Source organism: Amphiura filiformis, chromosome 11 (genome assembly GCF_039555335.1).
Source record: "Amphiura filiformis chromosome 11, Afil_fr2py, whole genome shotgun sequence".
NCBI lineage: Eukaryota > Metazoa > Echinodermata > Ophiuroidea > Amphilepidida > Amphiuridae > Amphiura > Amphiura filiformis.
This window is the reverse complement of record NC_092638.1, coordinates 37,380,983-37,400,471: the sequence shown is the minus strand read 5'-3', so window position 1 is coordinate 37,400,471 and position 19,489 is coordinate 37,380,983. Positions and strand designations below refer to the sequence as shown.

General features: G+C 38.7%; 1 long non-coding RNA gene across 2 annotated transcripts in view; it reads right to left on the bottom strand.

Moving 5' to 3' along the window:
• The window catches only part of LOC140164810 (uncharacterized), a 59,474-nt gene that overhangs the window by 24,263 nt on the left and 15,722 nt on the right, over nt 1-19,489 (bottom strand). The window lies entirely within an intron of this gene.

The following is a 19,489-nucleotide window of genomic DNA, read 5'->3' as shown; positions in this document are numbered from 1 at the left end:
AAGAATATATAAGATTTATATAATTTACTTCGAGGACTGTTATATATCAAAAATTTGAAAAATATCAAATTTTTATAATTTGTCATAAAATTTGTATTATATCGTGATTTTCAAAAATGAAAATTATTTGATATCAGAAAAATATGCTTCGTATTCAGAATGCAATTCGATAGGTCTGAGGTGCTCTCATGTCCCACAAATAATACTGTCGAAACGCAATAAACGCTCATTCTAGATCCCTTAATTCAAGGCAATATAAGTTAACAGTTCACTATAAACCCTCTCTCTCTCTCTCTCTATATATATATATATGTTAGACTAACACAAGAATGCCAAAGTACTTTAGGCTGTCACCAAGCTATCAAGACGAAACTACTTTGCAATGTAAAAAATTATGTTTTTGTTATGTTATGTCGCCCTCTGTTGATATCTAGATAATAAATCAATACAGATGGTTTATACTTGGATTCTATTCGGCAATATGCCGTACTCATAAAGATACAACCAGTAACTTAATAGCTCTTAATGAAATTCTATAGCCTTGCAGTATAGCAATTACCAATCATTGAAATGTTTAAGCCATAAAAATCGGTGAAGCAAATTTAAGACTTGTTATCAATCTTTCTGAAACAACATCTTAACAAATGCAGTACTGGTAATTCATTAATTATTAATTACTGGTAATTGAAAAATACATGTATATTGCATTAATTAGTCAACTTCTCATCAGCTTTGAGATAAAACTGCTTTTTTGAATTATTAGCCTTGCATGTAGTTATTACTTTTATTTTTAGCCTTATAGCCTTACATTTAGTTTCTACTTTTGAAACAATTTTAGCTGAATTTGTTTTATACATGTACATGTGTCAGTACAAGATATGTTGTTATTATATTAGACTCATACCAGAATGAAACATTAAAAGACAAACAAAAACTAGAACATGCTTGAGTAAAGTGTTTGCTTTGTAATGAGTGCCTTTGTCAATGCAACTGGGCTGTGACAGTGAAAACTCCCAGTCGATAGCAGCAGGTATAATGCTATGGGAAATGTGCCATGTTGGATTGTCATTCATGGGGACTATTATGTTACTGCCTTCCGATAGCAGCATGTATAATGCTATGGGATAGGTGTCATATCGGATTGCCATTCATGGAGACTATAGTGTTACTGCCTCCCAATAGCAACATGTATAATGTCATTCAAGGGGACTATAGTGTTACTGTCTCCCAATAGCACCTGTATAATGCTATGGGATAGGTGCCTTATTGGGTTGTCATTCATCGGGACTACGGTGTTACTGCCTCCCAATAGCAGCATGTATAATGCTATGGGATAGGTGCCTTATTGGGTTGTCATTCATGGGGACTATAGTGTTACTGCCTCCCAATAGCAGCATATATAATGCTATGGGATAGGCTCCATATTGTATTGTCATTCATGGGGACTATTATGTTACTGCCTCCCTGATGATAGCACCATGTATGATATATGCTATAGGATATTGCCAAACACTTTGTAGTGATATACACTATGCATGGCAGGGGTTTTCATATCATTGTGCTTGCTTAATTGCTTGCATAATTTGAGTGGTGTCCTTGAACTGTAATGGCTTTTCACAGCTTTTTGTCCTCCATTGTTGTCCTGAAGTCTGCTGCTTCCAGTCCAGTGTCATCTTTCAGGATGTCTATGTAGGTCAGGGTGGGTCTTCCAGGTTTCTGCCTCCATGCATGAGTATCCAATGAATCATTGTGATCACCACATACTGACAAATCCTATATAACTATAAACCGGGCCTGTGTATATGATGACTATAGAGGGCGACATCATCAACTTGTTTTGCAATGCAATCCCATATATGACATAATCACTGCCTGCATTCAGAGGATACATACAGTTTATATTCATTTGGTATTTGTCAGTATGTAGAAATCATGATGATATGTGACCTGCTACCACAAAATGAGTGTAAAGTCACAAGTTGGTAGTTTTGAACCATCCTATAGCTGCTGAGTCAATGTTCTTTGTTTGCCCCGCACCTGTAACAAGCCAGCAGTATGGCTTTGTGAATGGCCCATTGTGCCTACATTCACAAAGGACATACAGACATACAATCGTTTTGAACCGTGCGTGTGAAACAAAGAACACCAACGCAGCAACCAGAAGGTCTTGAAACTACTAACTTGCGACTTTACGCTCATTTCGTGGTTGCAGGTCACATAAGGTACCTACACCCCTACACCAGGGTACCATGTTTTACCTTGAGTTTGGTAGTGACATCAGTGTCTGCATGCAGTTGTGTCGCATGCGTGTCGACATACTGTCCTTGTACGCATGTGTATACGCTCTTCAGAATTACGTCACTAGCAAACTCGGGGTAAAACAAGGTGTAGTAGAAATAGGGATGACAAAAGTGTAAATCCCTTGAAAAGACATATGAATATGAAGTCTATACACTTACTTGCTATTCAGTGGTCTTTTTGCTAGAGGGTGTCCAGTATCCACTATCATCTGAATCGGTATCCTGAAAGGCAAAAATGTCCATTACTAATGGTATAAACACTGACTGGATTGTCACATTACTATGGTACATATAACACTGATTGGATTGTCACATGGTAACACTGACTGGATTGTCACATGGTAAGACTGACTGGATTGTCACATGGTAACACTGACTGGATTGTCACAATACTATAGTAACACTGACTGGATTGTCACATTACTATGGTAACACTGACTGGATTGTCACATTACTATGGTAAGACTGACTGGATTGTCACATTAATATGGTAACACTGACTGGATTGTCACATTACTATGGTAACACTGACTGGATTGTCACATTACTATGGTAACACTGACTGGATTGTCACATTAATATGGTAACACTGACTGGATTTTCACATTAATATGGTAACACTGATTGGATTGTCACATTACTATGGTAACACTGACTGGATTGTCACATTACTATGGTAACACTGACTGGATTGTTACATTACTATGGTAACACTGACTGGATTGTCACATTAATATGGTAAGACTGACTGGATTGTTACATTACTATGGTAAGACTGACTGGATTGTCACATTACTATGGTAACACTGACTGGATTGCACTGACTGGATTGTCACATTACTATGGTAACACTGACTGGATTGTCACATTACTATGGTAACACTGACTGGATTGTCACATTACTATGGTAACATTGACTGGATTGTCACATTACTATGGTAACACTGACTGGATTGTCATATTACTATGGTAACACTGACTGGATTGTCACATTACTATGGTAACACTGACAGGATTGTTACATTACTATGGTAAGACTGACTGGATTGTCAAATTACTATGGTAACATTGACTGGATTGTCACATTACTATGGTAACACTGACTGGATTGTCATATTACTATGGTAAGACTGACTGGATTATCACATTACTATGGTAACACTGACTGGATTGTTACATTACTATGGTAACACTGACTGGATTGTCACATTACTATGGTGACACTGACTGGATTGTCACATTACTATGGTAACACTGACTGGATTGTTACATTACTATGGTAACATTGACTGGATTGTCACATTACTATGGTAACACTGACTGGATTGTCACATTACTATGGTAAGACTGACTGGATTGTCACATTACTATGGTAAGACTGACTGGATTGTCACATTACTATGGTAGCACTGACTAAATTGTCACATTACTATGGTAACACTGACTGGATTGTCACATTACTATGGTAACACTGACTGGATTGTCACATTACTATGGTAACACTGATTGGATTGTCACATTACTATGGTAACACTGGCTGCATTGTCACATTACTATGGTAACACTGACTGGATTGTTGCATTACTATGGTAAGACTGACTGGATTGTCACATTACTATGGTAACATTGACTGGATTGTCACATTACTATGGTAACACTGACTGGATTGTCATATTACTCTGGTAACACTGACTGGATTTCGCAAATTTTCGGCCTTTTGAAACATACAATTTTACACAATAAATAGTGCAAAAATAGTCCACCAAATGGCTTCAATTAGGCCTTCATTTTACAACATTTTCTCACTTCTCAGGGGAACATCCCCCTCAGACACCCCCTGCGTGCGCAACTTTATTGGTACATAATTATAAAGCAATAATTCACACAATAAAAGTCAAAACTTGTCCACAAATGGCTTCAATTGGGCTGTTTTTCTCAAATTTTAGGCTTTTTCAAACTAAAATTTTACACAATAATAGTGACAAAATGGTCCACCAATTGGCTTCAAATGGGTCTACATTTTCCAAAAGTTTCTAACTTCTGAGGGTGCACATCCCCTCAGACACCCCCCTGCGTCGCGCAAGCACTCGTTACATTTTTTTTTCTTCAAAAATTGGGCCCCCCCCCCCTTTGACTGCTCTGGATCCGCCACTGTTTTCGAGTTAGGTGTGGGATTGTAACTTTTTATTTTTTTTTAGATAATCTATAACAAATTACCGAGTTGCAAAACTTTTCGTGATAAAGACTCAAACTGTGGTGATGCAACTGCAAATTTCTCTTTTGCAAACCTAATCATTCACCGAGTTACGCTGCATATTCACCTCATTTTTTTCAATCTTAGCGATTAAAGTCTGAAAATGAGCAAAAATACATTAAAAAATATCCAGGGACCTCAAAATAGTGAGCATCAGTTACTATGTCCACCTAACAACTACATCGCGTCAAACAAAAAAAAATCTTGCGTCTTCGCGTATCAACACGTCGCGTCAAACAAAAAAAATCTTTTCGCGTCATCTCGCGCATTGCGTATCAACACGCTGCCTCTAAAGCAAGTAGGGATAATAAACACAGTAAAATCAAAATGAGTGAGGAGAGTGCATGGGTGCCATGGGTTGGCGATATTATTTTAACAATCCGCGATGCGTATACTGACCATTAAACTTTGCGAACATGGCAAAAATACAAATTAATAGCCATTATAAATTTTTTGAGCATAGGACCTACTTATACTGACTTAAAAATTGTACATTTTATGTTTCACATTCACAAATGTTTTCACATTTTATGTTTCACATTAACAAATATTTAGCAAGTTGACTAGGAAGAAGTGACTGGGAAGAAATACTAGGGACAGATAAGAGGCAGAGCGGATAAGAGGGATGTGAGCTAAAGGGGGAACAGTGGAAAGAATGGGAGGATAGGGGACAACATGGGGGATCATAATATCTCATATTATCTAAAATATCAGATATTTGAGATATTATCCAAAATATGTGATTAGTTAGATATTATCTGAAATATCCGATATATCAGATATTTGGATATTTGGGACTTTAATTTTTTAATTTTCTTTTGCCTGGTAAGTGATGGATATTAAGATATTCAACTGGAATCACTCAATGTAATATTATAGATGTGTACAAAACAAATGCATTCAATTGTGATTCTTCGAGCTTCATCCTTCATATCGTCGGTCACAACACATAGTGACATACATACAGGACAAATGCAAAATATGTTTCAGAGAAAAACACGTTTGAAGGATATGCTACTAATAACATTGTCAGCACTCCAATATTATCTCTCAGTGAACTGATTACATTTAAAATTGAGGTTGAAGGATTAAACTATTAGACTAAACTTTTTAGTTAAAAAAAGGAATAATCTTTAGAGGATATATCTAGCTCCAAACTTATACGCCACTATGTGAAACGGAAGATTTGGGGTGAACGGCAGGTTTTTGAAGTGTAAGTCGTATGTACGCCACTATGTGAAATGGAGCATATCGGACTTTCGGTGTGTTCTTGTATCTTATGCCACATCATCCGTCATTATGTGAAATGAAAGATTTGGGTTTTTTGGGTCGTTTCTGAAGCATACGCCACATTATTGATGGATGATGTGTCTAAATTTTATCAAATCTGTTTCACATAGTGTCGTATGTTGATCGTAAGTCAATTTGTGAAACGGAAGATATTGGATTCTTACGGGATTGTTAATGTAAGTCAATTACGTTATTTATTGATTAAGTATAGCTGAGCTTTCTAACTTGGTGTACTTGAAGAACTTGATATTTAAAACCGTTGGGCCAAATTTCATAAAAAGGACCAAAATCACCATACGCCACTATGTGTTGTGACCGACGATATATTACGAGTGCAGTTCTCTACTCCCCATTCCAGAAATTTCAGATTAAAAAATATAATACTTCTGCCACACGAAACATAGCTAAATCTTAATCCTTAAGGGGGCTATCATTTTCTTCGGGAGGGGGTCATAAATTTTCCAAAAGTCGGCTTCAATAAAATTGTGACCCCCCATTCCGGCAAAAAAAAATTTATATAACCCCCTCCCTACCACCGATACACCTTACCCCCTGAACAGGCTAACATTGTATTGAAATCAGTCTTTTTGAATAAAATGAACACACTGTCTGTGCATCTTGTTACTGCCTAAATTTTGGTCATCAAAAATTTTATGACCCCCCCCCCTGCCATCTATTTTTATTTCCAAAAATGTATGCCCCCCCCGTATATTTGGGACCCCCACACTCACACTTTATAGCCCTCTTAGTTGTAACTGGCAATAGTTTTGCAATTTGAGGGGAAATAGCCATGTTTCAAACTTTAGTATTGATACCATCACGAGACACAAACAAGGGTAAAGTTACATGTACATGTAATATTATTATTTTTTAATAAGCTAATTGAATGCGGGCAATCTGGTGAAACTTAAGCACCTAGACGCAACAAATTTCCGGTGTATTATTTCAAACTTCAATGAGTTATATAGTGTTGATGGGGTAAAATTACATGTAATATTATTATTTTTAATAAGCTAATTGAATGGTGGAAATCTGGTGAAACTTTAGCACCTAAACGCAACAAATTTAGGGTGTATTATTTCAAACTTTGACGAGGTATAGTGTTGATAGGGTAAAATTACATGTAGCTACATGTAATATCATTACTTTGAATAAGCTTGGCGGCACAATCTGATGAAACCTTAGCATGTAAAACACAACAAATTTCCAAGTTTCAAATTTCCTGGTGGAAATCTGGTGAAACTTTAGCACCTAAACGCAACAAATTTCGGGTGTATTATTTCAAACTTTGACGAGGTATAGTGTTGATAGGGTAAAATTACATGTAGCTACATGTAATATCATTATTTTGAATAAGCTTGGCGGCACAATCTGATGAAACCTTAGCATGTAAAACACAACAAATTTCCAAGTTTCAAATTTCCAAATCACTCAGTGATGGTCATTGACAGAGGTGTATCATGCATGACCATGGTCATAAAGTCAAAGAACCCTTTTGCCAGGGCTGAAATTGCACCCCTAAAAGTATAACAAGTGCAACTTCCTAGAATTGGCATTATTTTGATCCCCCTTTTATAAGAAAGTATTAATTTTCTTGACTCTAAAACCAGGACTCTTGACAATAAATTTTGCTGATGCGTGCCACTTTCCCCAGTTCGATTTAACAAGTGATTCCCACTGTTGTTTTGGGTCCACACCAGCACCCCCCCCCCCCCCGGTACATGCATGGAGGCTGCCATTGGGGTGCTGGGATGCTAAAGGAGGTGCTAAAAGCGTTGTGTACAGTACACATTCACAATGTCAATGACCGTGAGCCTGATGACAACTTCTGAATAGACTGATTTCAAGTCATACATAGCAGGACATGTTATGCTTGAAATTTAGAGCAATTTCTCTGCATTTTCTTTCTATTTATGGATGGACCTTGGTCAATTTTATGTATTTAATAAAGTTAAGTTCATATTGATTGTACATGCACTAAAAAACGGGCTAAAAACATGAAAAATTCACACAAAAAGTACCTTTTCAACAGTTGAAAAAAATTTGCGCATAGCAGGCTCGGAACAGTCTAGGGTGGCTGCAGCAAATGGTACGTAATTTTAGTGCTTGAAAGCGTGAGCATCATGTGTGATGCACTTGGTAGATCGCAGCAGCATTCCAGGCCTATGCAATGGCAGGGTAATGGCGGCTTCCATAGTTTGATTAGTTTTATATAGGGCTGTCACTTCCCAATCGTATCAATTCCCTGCTAAAACCTTTCATAACAACTGGGAAAACACAAATTAAAAAGGTCGAAACTTTTAACCTTTTATGTCATGCTACATTTTGTTCAAAGGACCATATAATCACCCATTTATTGTGCAAGGTATACCTTTTTCTTATAATTTTCTTGTTTTAGATCCTATTCAGAATATGTATGTCTGATCATTAAAAAGTCCCTTTTTAATATGTGAATCTTTGGTCACACATGATACATACCCCCTGGTCAATGATCCCCCTTTGGATAATACTTGCAATATAAACTGGTGTGTGTTTCCTCCTGAATGACAGCAATAAATCAAAAAAGAGTGATTCTAATCAAGGGTATAATTTTCACAGAACAGATGGTAGCTGGAAAGATATATCTTACACTTCCCATAATGCATTCCTTCCTTCCTTCCATATACATGCTTACCTCAACAGTTTGAGTATCAACGCACAGGCTTTACGTGGACAGTTGTTTTTTTACCTGATTTGCTATTTTCTTAACCGCTCGGCCACGCTCCCCATTTCAATTTCCTGTACTGATTTGCTATCTACTGCAACATGGGTCGATAGTGACAAAATGTACCTCAATGAGCAGAGTTGCAAAATATGCTTATTTCTTGACTATCGACACATATTTAACCACACTATTTTTAAAATTAAAACAAAAGGAACCTGTACAAAGTAATGAGAGTATCATTTTCTGAAATGAGGTGATATATCATGTTGCAAAGGATTCTGGGAAGGGTACGATATCTTCTCTGTAATGGTGGTGCCTGGATTGGGCTATTCCAGTTGAAATCCATACACCCCCTATGGTAGACATGAACTTAATCTTCCACACATGGAGTGTGAATTTCAAATGGGATTTGCATTTCAAACTGCAATCTTCACCCCTGTGTAGGAGACTATAAGGCTATGTATTCTAGGGGGTGTATGGATTTCAACAAGAATGTCCCATTAGGGCAGGGTCTGGGTTGGACGTGGGTTAGGTTGCATATAAATACTGATGTTGTTAGGTGCGTGATCAGTCGCATCTCACCTTTATATGAGGACAAGACACCTGTTTCCAACTCATCGCTCCAATCATTGAGCATTTAAGTGGTATCATAACGGACCAAAGTATCCCAACTCTACAGCATTTTGTTTTGAATTTGTCTCTCTTTTGATTCTGGATCCAGAGGACACCAAGTCATCTAGAGCACCCATTTTGGTAAGTAAACATTTTGTTGTCATTTTGCAAAATTTATTTTGTATTTTCTCAACAAAGTAAAATTTAATATTGTATTCTATATGCAAGCAAGATACGGGTGTTAAGCCTTCTTAAAAGGTTTAAAAATAAGAATCAATTATTAATTTCTTGCCAAATCATCATAATGATGTTCCTTGTGTCACAGTATCAGACCAGCAGAAAGTGAGGGATGAGGCTATGGATGAACCACAAAATGCCCCTTTAATTTCCAATAATATCCATTGGCCCATTTTCTATTTCTCAGTTTATAACATTTTTATTTATTTAAGGGCTGGGGTATGAACGTTTGGACAGTATTTATTGTGGGACATTAGAGCACATCAGACATATCGAATTGCATTCTGAATACGAAGAATGTCATTCTGATATCAAATAATTTTGATTTTTTGAAATTGCAATTTAATACACATTTTATGGCAAATCATTAAAATTGATATTTTTGATATTTAACAGTACTTGAAGTAAACTTTATTAATCTGATGATTTATACTTAAAGGGTATGTAGGTGGGATGAAAAGCCGACGATCAATTGAAAATTTTGACCTTTGGTATTGAAGATATGGATTTTTTTCCCAAAACACCAAAAAAATTAGGTCTTTTTGGGAAAAAATCCATATCTTCAATATGAAAGGTCAAAATTTTCAATTGACCGTCGGCTTTTCCTCCTGCTACATACACTTTCAGAATATGTCATTAGATTTATATAATTTACTTCGAGGACTGTTATATAATTATCAAAAAATTGCAAAATATCAAATTTTTATAATTTGTCATAAAATTTGTATTATATTGTGATTTTCAAAAAATGAAAATTATTTGATATCAGAAAGACATGCTTCGTATTCAGAATGCAATTCAATAGGTCTGAGGTGCTCTCATGTCCCACAAAAAATACTGTCGAAATGCAATAAACGCTCATTTTAGATCCCTTAAGCAATTTCAGTTTTAATATGCAAACATAGATTTTAAATTGAAACATTAACATGTATGGATTAGTATAGCTTGATATAAAATGTAAGAGAAATTTGCAAGATCAGTTAGATATTTTGCAGCCCTCAAAAACATTTGCGTAACATGATGTAGACTAGTCACGGCACTTTACAGTCAAAACTTGACGTGGCCAATTTTGGTGCACCTTTAAAAACAGTGTAGTTTTGACAAGATTTAAGATTTAACTAAACCAGAATAACAATTAATTACATGGGTTAATTTGTTTGTAGTACATGAAAGCACAGATCCTGGAAATAAGATCTGTGATGAAAGCTAGGTATTTGTCTTCAGCAAATGGAGAAATGGTTATACCTACTCAGTACATATATGCTCATTGTAGCCTTTTCTCTTGGTCATAGGTAATTTGCATAACTTGTGCTATTTTCCAATCAGCATCACAATACATGATTGAGTTGCACAGCCTTAGCCAATCAACAGCCGAGTACACCATGTTGCTAAAAATCCTTCCCTGCCTCCAGATTGGGTGTGGCATGTAGTAGTGCAATAATGATGTAACTTTTCAGTGATTTTAAAAGAGAAGGATTTTACCGTTTCAATTTGTTTGTACTTATTTGTTGTTTGTTAATGTTTTAATTATATAATCAAAATTTCATTAATTGTTTCAAAGAAATTTATGTACACAATTTCACCTAAAATGTCAATTTCTTGCACATGACATGACATTATATATGAACAATATGACCTTTGTCATGTTTCGTTTTGGTGCACATATCTTTATATCTACGCCTAATTAGATTGACACTTAGATTTAGTAAGATGCTAAAATCTGGAAACAAATTAAGATGGCTAATGAAATTAAGAAACTATGGTTGTCTTTTTTTCTCACAGGAGTGCTATTCATCCTGGACACTTGAGGGTTACAACTTGGCTTTAGAGGGACTCACAAGAAGTAGATTCTGGTAAGTAGAGATCTTATGCATACATCTTGTGTGCAGTGTAATCATTGTGGAGGAGGGGTGTAAGGTGGGTTGAATCCTCTCCCCCCCACCACCACCCCCATGACAATTTTAACACTCCCTAACCTCCCCCATTGTGTAAAATTGAAAATTGGCACTGAAAACACAAACTTTCACCTATATTTTTGGGCAAAACTAGTGTAACATTGAAAATTGGCCTGGTATGCAAAATTTCACCTAATTTTGTACTAAAATAGTGTATTTAAAAACATTTTGCGCTTGGGACACAATTTTTACAATGACCACAATGCTTGGTAAGAAAAGTGACCAGGGGAAATCTACAAATGTGTCAGAATTTGTCATATGTTCTCCCTCAATTTTATAGTTTAAAAGGAACAGAAAACATAGCAATCAGCTATGTCACTTGGTATATACTTTCTCTGAGCCATGATGGTGTCAGTTACTCTATCAAATTGATTCATTAAATCAAAACAAGAATTAGATATCAGTATCAGTTAATATTGTCAGACGGATGTATGCCCGGCGGAAATTGGTCGGCGCAAGTTGCTAGAAGTAGCGGTAGGCGCTGACAGGAGTAGTGCTAGGTGTAATCTCTGCCAGGCGTATGTTGCAATGTGAACGCTGCTATGCAGTTTGACCTTTTTTGGTCAGAACTAAGAAAATACATTTCATGTGGTTGAAAAAGGTCACAGAAACACTGGAAGTGGTAGCCAATGTTTACACCAACCAAAAGGAATGCTTGTAGTGCAATTGATTTTAGTTTAGATGCACTTAAATCATGCAAATCGTGTTAAAGTTATCATATTTGGCAGATGAGTAGTACTTATACTGCTAATTAAGTTAGGCTATGGAGGCATTTTCACAGTACCCTAATTTTAGTAGAAAGAGGTCATTGAACTTTGCACAGAGGATCAAGTTCAAAATTACTCAGACCTGTTCAAATCTCACACCATCGTAATCCTCTGGTAATAAGGATTCAGGAAAAGTATACGGTACTTTGACATATCTACGATGTGATGATGTATGGTTATGAGGAACATTGTGATGTCATAGGTCCAATTTTGCTTTATGCCCAATATTTATCGGTCTCGCTAGTCTCGTCCAATATTTAAAAACTCATAGCTCGACCAATAAATATGGGCTCAATCAATCCAATTTTATATGAAAGTCGGGGCATTTTTCAATTTTGCTCCCTGTGGTGCCAAAATTAGACCTATGTTACATTTATGCTTGTAACTCCATAACTGTAATTCGTAGGTTGATCAAAGTATACTTTTTCAGAATCCTAATGACTAGAGGAACACATTGCTTATGTTTTTTAACCAAGTCCAAGCAATTTTGAACTTGACCTCTGTGTAAAGTTCAATGACCTTTTCCCACCAAATAAGGGTGCTGTTGAAATGCCTCCATAGCCTATAATGATCAGCCCTAAAGTACTGCATCTTTGCCAAATGCAGCAAACTTAACATGATTTGCACAAATGTTACAGAAATTTATAGGACTATTCGTGGAACTGGTTGGCGTAGTGCTAGGAGTAGGCTAGGTGTGGACATGCGGTAGGAGTAGGTAAAATATTGATAAAATTTTTATCAATGTCAGCGTAAGTTTACACCGGGTGTAATTCTAAATGTGAACACGACTAGTGACCTGTTCCAGCAAAATATACCTTGGTGGGTACATATAAAATGCATTTAAATTTAGGTTGTTCAATAGTTAATGCATACAAAATGAAAGCTATACAAAGTGTATCAAAATGGGGAGCCGGGATATATGTCATTTTAAAAACAAATTGTTAGAAATATAAAATCGCTAATAATTAGGTATTGTCATTCATATGGAGATTGATGTATTCATAGTTTTACTCACACAGGTACATAACATATTGAAAAATAATTCTGCAAAAATGAAAAGTTGGTGGTTCCAATCATTTTGATACAGTTTGTACAGATTTAAAGGGACTACAATGTGGTTGCACTGGTTGCCCCATGCCATGGTCATACCATGTGGGTGGGGAAGTCAGTATTTAAGTAAACCTTTAATAAATAAAAGATACAATGAAGGGATACACATGAAAAACATGAAAAAGTTACCAAGATGTTCTCGGACCACTACATGTAGTCTTGCCAACTACCACGACCACCTGCTGCCATGATAAAAAATATATAAAAAACAAATAAAGAAAACTTTTAAAAGCCCATCCTACCCAACCACCACCCTGCCGTTATCATCACCCCACCTTACTAATTGAAAAAAACACCCTATCCTATCCAACCACCACCCTTCAACTAATTTTTTTCACACCCTCAAGTCACTTCATCCCTACCCTACTCACCCTGCACCTTACCATTCCCTACCCCACCCCATCGTACCATCACACTATCCCCACACCATCCCTACCACTGCCCTACCCCACTTCCACACCCTATCATCACACACTTGCATCACCCCATCCCCATACCATCCCTACCACTATCCTACCACACATCCGGCCACACATCCACAACCAATAATCTAACCTCACCCAACTCCCTAACCCCATTCTACTCACTACCCCCACACCACCACTCCTACTCCTACACTACCCCACACTACCACTCCTACACTACCACACACCACTACTCCTACACTACCCCACACCACCATTCCTACTCCTACACTACCTCACACTGGGCAAAAACATATTGGGGTAAAAAATTCACAACTTTTGTCAGCAAAAATTATTTCTCCACACCACCATTATACTTTTAAAAATAATCTAAAAAAAACATAATGACATGCCTGTAAGCATGGTAAGTAACCATAAGAGTATCATAATGGCTTTTGACAATTAATAATTTTGTGATTGTAATATGTTTAAGCCTAGATAATAAGCTTTTGTAATTGTTTGTTATTTTGTACATGTATGTTTGTTTATGCACGGCCCCAAGGAAGAACAACTTTGGTTGAATTGGGCTTTCCGTGTTGAAATAAAGTCTAATAATACTCCTACACTACCCCATACTACCATTCCTACTCCCATACTACTCACTACCCCACACTGCCACTCCTACTCCTACACTACCCCACACCACCACTCCTACCCCTAGACTACCCCACACCACCATTCCTACTCCTACACTATCCCACACCACCACTCCTACTCCTACACTACTCCACACCACCATTCCTACTCATACACTATCCCACACCACCACTCTTACTCCTACACTATCCCACACCACCCATCCTACTCCTATTCCTATACTATACACACACCACCATTCCTACTACCTCAAACACCACCCCTACTCCTACACTACCTCACACTACCACTCCCAACTCCTACACCACCCCACACCACCACTTCCAACCCCACACCACCCCACATCACCACCCCACTCCCCACACCACCTCACACCACCATTCCCACTCATACACCACCCCACACCACAACCCCACTCCTACACCACCCCACACCAACAAACCACTCCTACACCACCCCCACACCACCACTCCTACTCCTACACTACCCCACACCACCATTCCTATTCCTACTCCAAACCCACACCACTGTGGTTACTCCTACACTACCCCACACCACCATTCCTACTCCTACACTACCCTCACCACCATTCCTACTCTACACCACCCCACACCACCACACTCCTACCCCACACCACCATTCCTATTCCTACTCCAAACCCACACCACTGCAGTTACTCCTACACTACCCCACACCACCATTCCTACTCCTACACTACCCCACACCAACAAACCTACTCCCACGCTAACCCACACCATCTTTCCAACTCCTACACTACCCCACACCACCATTCCTATTCCTACACTGCCCATACCATGCACTACTACATTACCCCACTCATAACCTGTACCCTAACCCTACCACACTATACCCAAACCGTACTCACCCTTCCCAATCCATAATCTAACCCTTCCCCACATATCCGATCTTACCCCATCCCTACCAACTACCCCACCCCACACTATCCCAACTATATATCATCCCTTACCCCACCCATACCCACTACACCATACCATACCACTCCCACATCACACCCTACCCAACCCACCCCTAAGGCATATTATCACCCTATCCCACCCTTACCCCCATCCCTAACCTTACCCACCCATCCCCAACCTCACCCTTACCACCCTCTCCTACCACACCCTACCCTATCCCACCCATACAATACAGGTCAAGAACCTCTAGCTGTGCTACCCCACCAAGTTACATCTTCAGACAATCTGGTTCATTCTTCCTCTGATACAAGGCGGTTCTCGAACCACAAGTCTCGCCTGCTTTCGCGATCGCCTGCTTTTACGATTACTTTTGGTAGAAGTAAATGAACCTGCAACAACCCATGGCGATTTGCCTGTTCAATTTGGCGCTTGATTGGACCAATATTGAATTTGACCTTTGATCCCTAAATTTTGGTGGGTCTCGGCTGGGCACAATTACCTGGCTGATGGTGACTGTACCCACCAAGTCTCATGCCCATCCGACAATTTTTACTAATTTGACCTCAGATGACCCCTACTGACCCCAAAATGACCTTCCAAAAATTGGGCTCTAAATGTTGACTGTACATGTCATGCCCATACAACAGTTCTTAGTCATTTGACTTCAGATGACCTCTGAGTGACCTCAGATGACCTTGCAATGACTGTCCAAAAATTTGGCTCTAAATGATGACTGTACCCACCAAGTTTCATGCCCCTGTGACAGTTTTTAGAAATTTGACCACAGATGACCCATGGGTGACCTCAGATGTCCCTGAAATGACCTTCCAAAAATTTGACTTTAAATGTTGACTGTAACCACCAGGTGTCATGCCCATGGATGACCTTCGATGATCCCAAAATGACCTTCCAAAAAATTGGCTCTAAATGTTGACTGTACCCACCAAGTTTCATGCCACAACAGTTTTTAGTAATTTGACCTCAGATGACCCCTGGGTGACCCCGAAATGCCCTTCCAAAAATTTGACTCTTAATGTTGAGAGTGACCACTTAGTGTCATTTTTAGTAATGTGACCTCAGATGACCCCTGAGTGACCTTGGATGACCCCGAAATGACTTTCCAAAAAACATGACTCTAAATGTTGACTGTACCCACCAAGTTTCATGCCCATATAACAGTTTCAAGTAATTTGACCTCAGATGACCCCTGGGTGACCTTGGATGACCTCAAAATGACCTTCCAAAAATTTGGCTCTAAATGTTGACTGTACCCACCAAGTTTCATGCCCATACGACAGTTTTAGTAATTTGACCTCAGATGACCACTGGGTGACCCTGAAATGCCCTTCCAAAAATGTGACTCTTAATGTTGACTGTAACCACTAAGTGTCATGCCCATACGACAGTTTTAGTAATTTGACCTCAGATGACCCCTGGGTGACCTTGGATGACCCTAAATTACCTTCCCAAACTTTGACTCTAAATGTTGACTGTACCCACCAAGTTTCATGCCCATATGACAGTTTTTAGTAATTTGACCTCAGATGACCCTTGGGTGACCTCGGATGAACCCGAAATAACCTTCCGAAAATTTTACTCCAAATGTTGACTGTACCCACCAAGTTTCATGCCCATACGACAGTTTTTAGTAATTTGACCTCAGATGACCCCTGGGTGACCTCGGATGACCCTGAAATAATCTTCCGAACATTTTACTCTAAATGTTGACTGTACCCACCAAGTTTCATGCCCATACGACAGTTTTAGTAATTTGACCTCAGATGACCCCTGGGTGACCTCGGATGACCCTGAAATAATCTTCCGAACATTTGACTCTAAATGTTGACTGTACCCACCAAGTTTCATGCCCATACGACAGTTTTTAGTAGTTTGACCTTAGATGACCCCTGGGTGACCCCGAAATGCCCTTCCAAAAATTTGACTCTTAATGTTGACTGTAACCACTACGTGTCATGCCCATACGACCGTTTCAAGTAATTTGACCTCAGATGACCCCTGGGTGACCTTGGATGACCCCTAAATTACCTTCCGAAACTTTGACTCTAAATGTTGACTGTACCCACCAAGTTTCATGCCCATATGACAGTTTTTAGTAATGTGACCTCAGATGACCCCTGTGTGACCTTGGATGACCCTGAAATTACCTTCCAAACTTTGACTCTAAATGTTGACTGTACCCACCAAGTTTCATGCCCATATGACAGTTTTTAGTAATTTGACCTCAGATGACCCTTGGGTGACCTCGGATGAACCTGAAATAACCTTCCGAAAATTTTACTCCAAATGTTGACTGTACCCACCAAGTTTCATGCCCATACGACAGTTTTTAGTAATTTGACCTCAGATGACCCCTGGGTGACCTCGGATGACCCCGAAATAATCTTCCGAACATTTTACTCTAAATGTTGACTGTACCCACCAAGTTTCATGCCCATACGACAGTTTTTAGTAATTTGACCTCAGATGACCCCTGGGTGACCTCGGATGACGCCTTGAAATAATCTTCGAACATTTGACTCTAAATGTTGACTGTACCCACCAAGTTTCATGCCCATACGACAGTTTTAGTAGTTTGACCTTAGATGACCCCTGGGTGACCTCGGATGACCCCGAAAGAATCTTCCGAACATTTTACTCTAAATGTTGATTGTACCCACCAAGTTTCATGCCCATACGACAGTTTTTAATAATTTGACCTTAGATGACCACTGGGTGACCTCGGATGACCCCGAAAAATTCTTCCGAACATTTGACTCTAAATGTTGATTGTACCCACCAAGTTTCATACCCATACGACAGTTTTTAGTAATTTGACCTTAGATGACCCCTGGGTGACCTCAGATGACCCCGAAATAACCTTCCGAAAATTTGACTCGATGTAGCACCCCAACAGAGACATTTTTGACATAAAACCTGTTTTAGACATTTTTTGAAAAATGCTTCCTTCACCCTAAAAAGATGGTTTTAAATGTTCAGTTTCCTATCCTTTTGTACATGAGAGACATTCTTCAAAGTCTTTTTTTGGCCTAATAACTTGGCCTACATGACCGAAATTGATATATATAATGCGCAATATAAAAACAATATTTTATTAAATTTTTGACCCCCCCCTCAACTTCGAGTGTGTGGGAGGGGGCCACATGGCGGGAGGGGCCACATGGGGGGGGTGCTAGTGTGCATGAAGACTACATTGTATGATAGACCATTTTTGACATAAAAACCTGTTTTAGACATTTTATAGAAAAAATGCTCATTCACCCTAAAAAGGTGGTTTTAAATGTTCAGTTTCCTATACTTTTGTACATGAGAGACATTCTTCAAAGTCTTTTTTTGGCCTAATGACTTGGCCTACATGACCGAAATTGATATATGTAATGCGCAATATAAAACAATATTTCATTAAATTTTGACCCCCTCAACTTCGAGAGTGTGTGGGAGGGGCCACATGGGGGGGTGCTAGTGTGCATGAAGACTACATTGTATGATAGACCATTTTTGACATAAAAACCTGTTTTAGACATTTTTTTGAAAAAATGCTTCCTTCACCCTAAAAAGGTGGTTTTAAATGTTCAGTTTCCTATACTTTTGTACATGAGAGACATTCTTCAAAGTCTTTTTTTGGCCTAATGACTTGGCCTACATAACCGAACTTGATATATGTAATGCGCAATATAAAAACAATATTTCATTAAATTTTTGACCCCCCCTCAACTTTGAGTGTGTGGGAGGGGCCACATGGGGGGGGGGGTACTAGTGTGCATCCTCTGGTCATACTACCCCTACCACATTATGTTGACTGTACCCACCAAGTTTCGTGCCCATACGACAGTTTTAGTCATTTGACCTCAGATGACCCCTGGATGACCTTGGGTGACCTTGACGCACTAACCAATACAAACTTGTTCTGTCTGGGGTGAAGATGCACCCACCCACCAAGTTTGAAGAACGTGCGACCCCTAGTCTCCGAGAAAATAGGTTTTTGCATTTTATGCATAAATTATGCAAATTAGGTACTTAATTACCATATTTTGGGCTGAAAATCGAATCGGGTTGAGATCCTCTGGTCATACTACCCCCTACCACGTTTCATCATCATAGGGCTTAGGGATCTTACGAATACAGCTCCACAAGGCGGATTTCTTCAGATTTCCAACCATATTTGTAGAATCGTTCCGCATAAATTATGCAAATTAACAACTAAATGTGCATACTTTTCGCCGAAAAACTAATCAGGTGATCA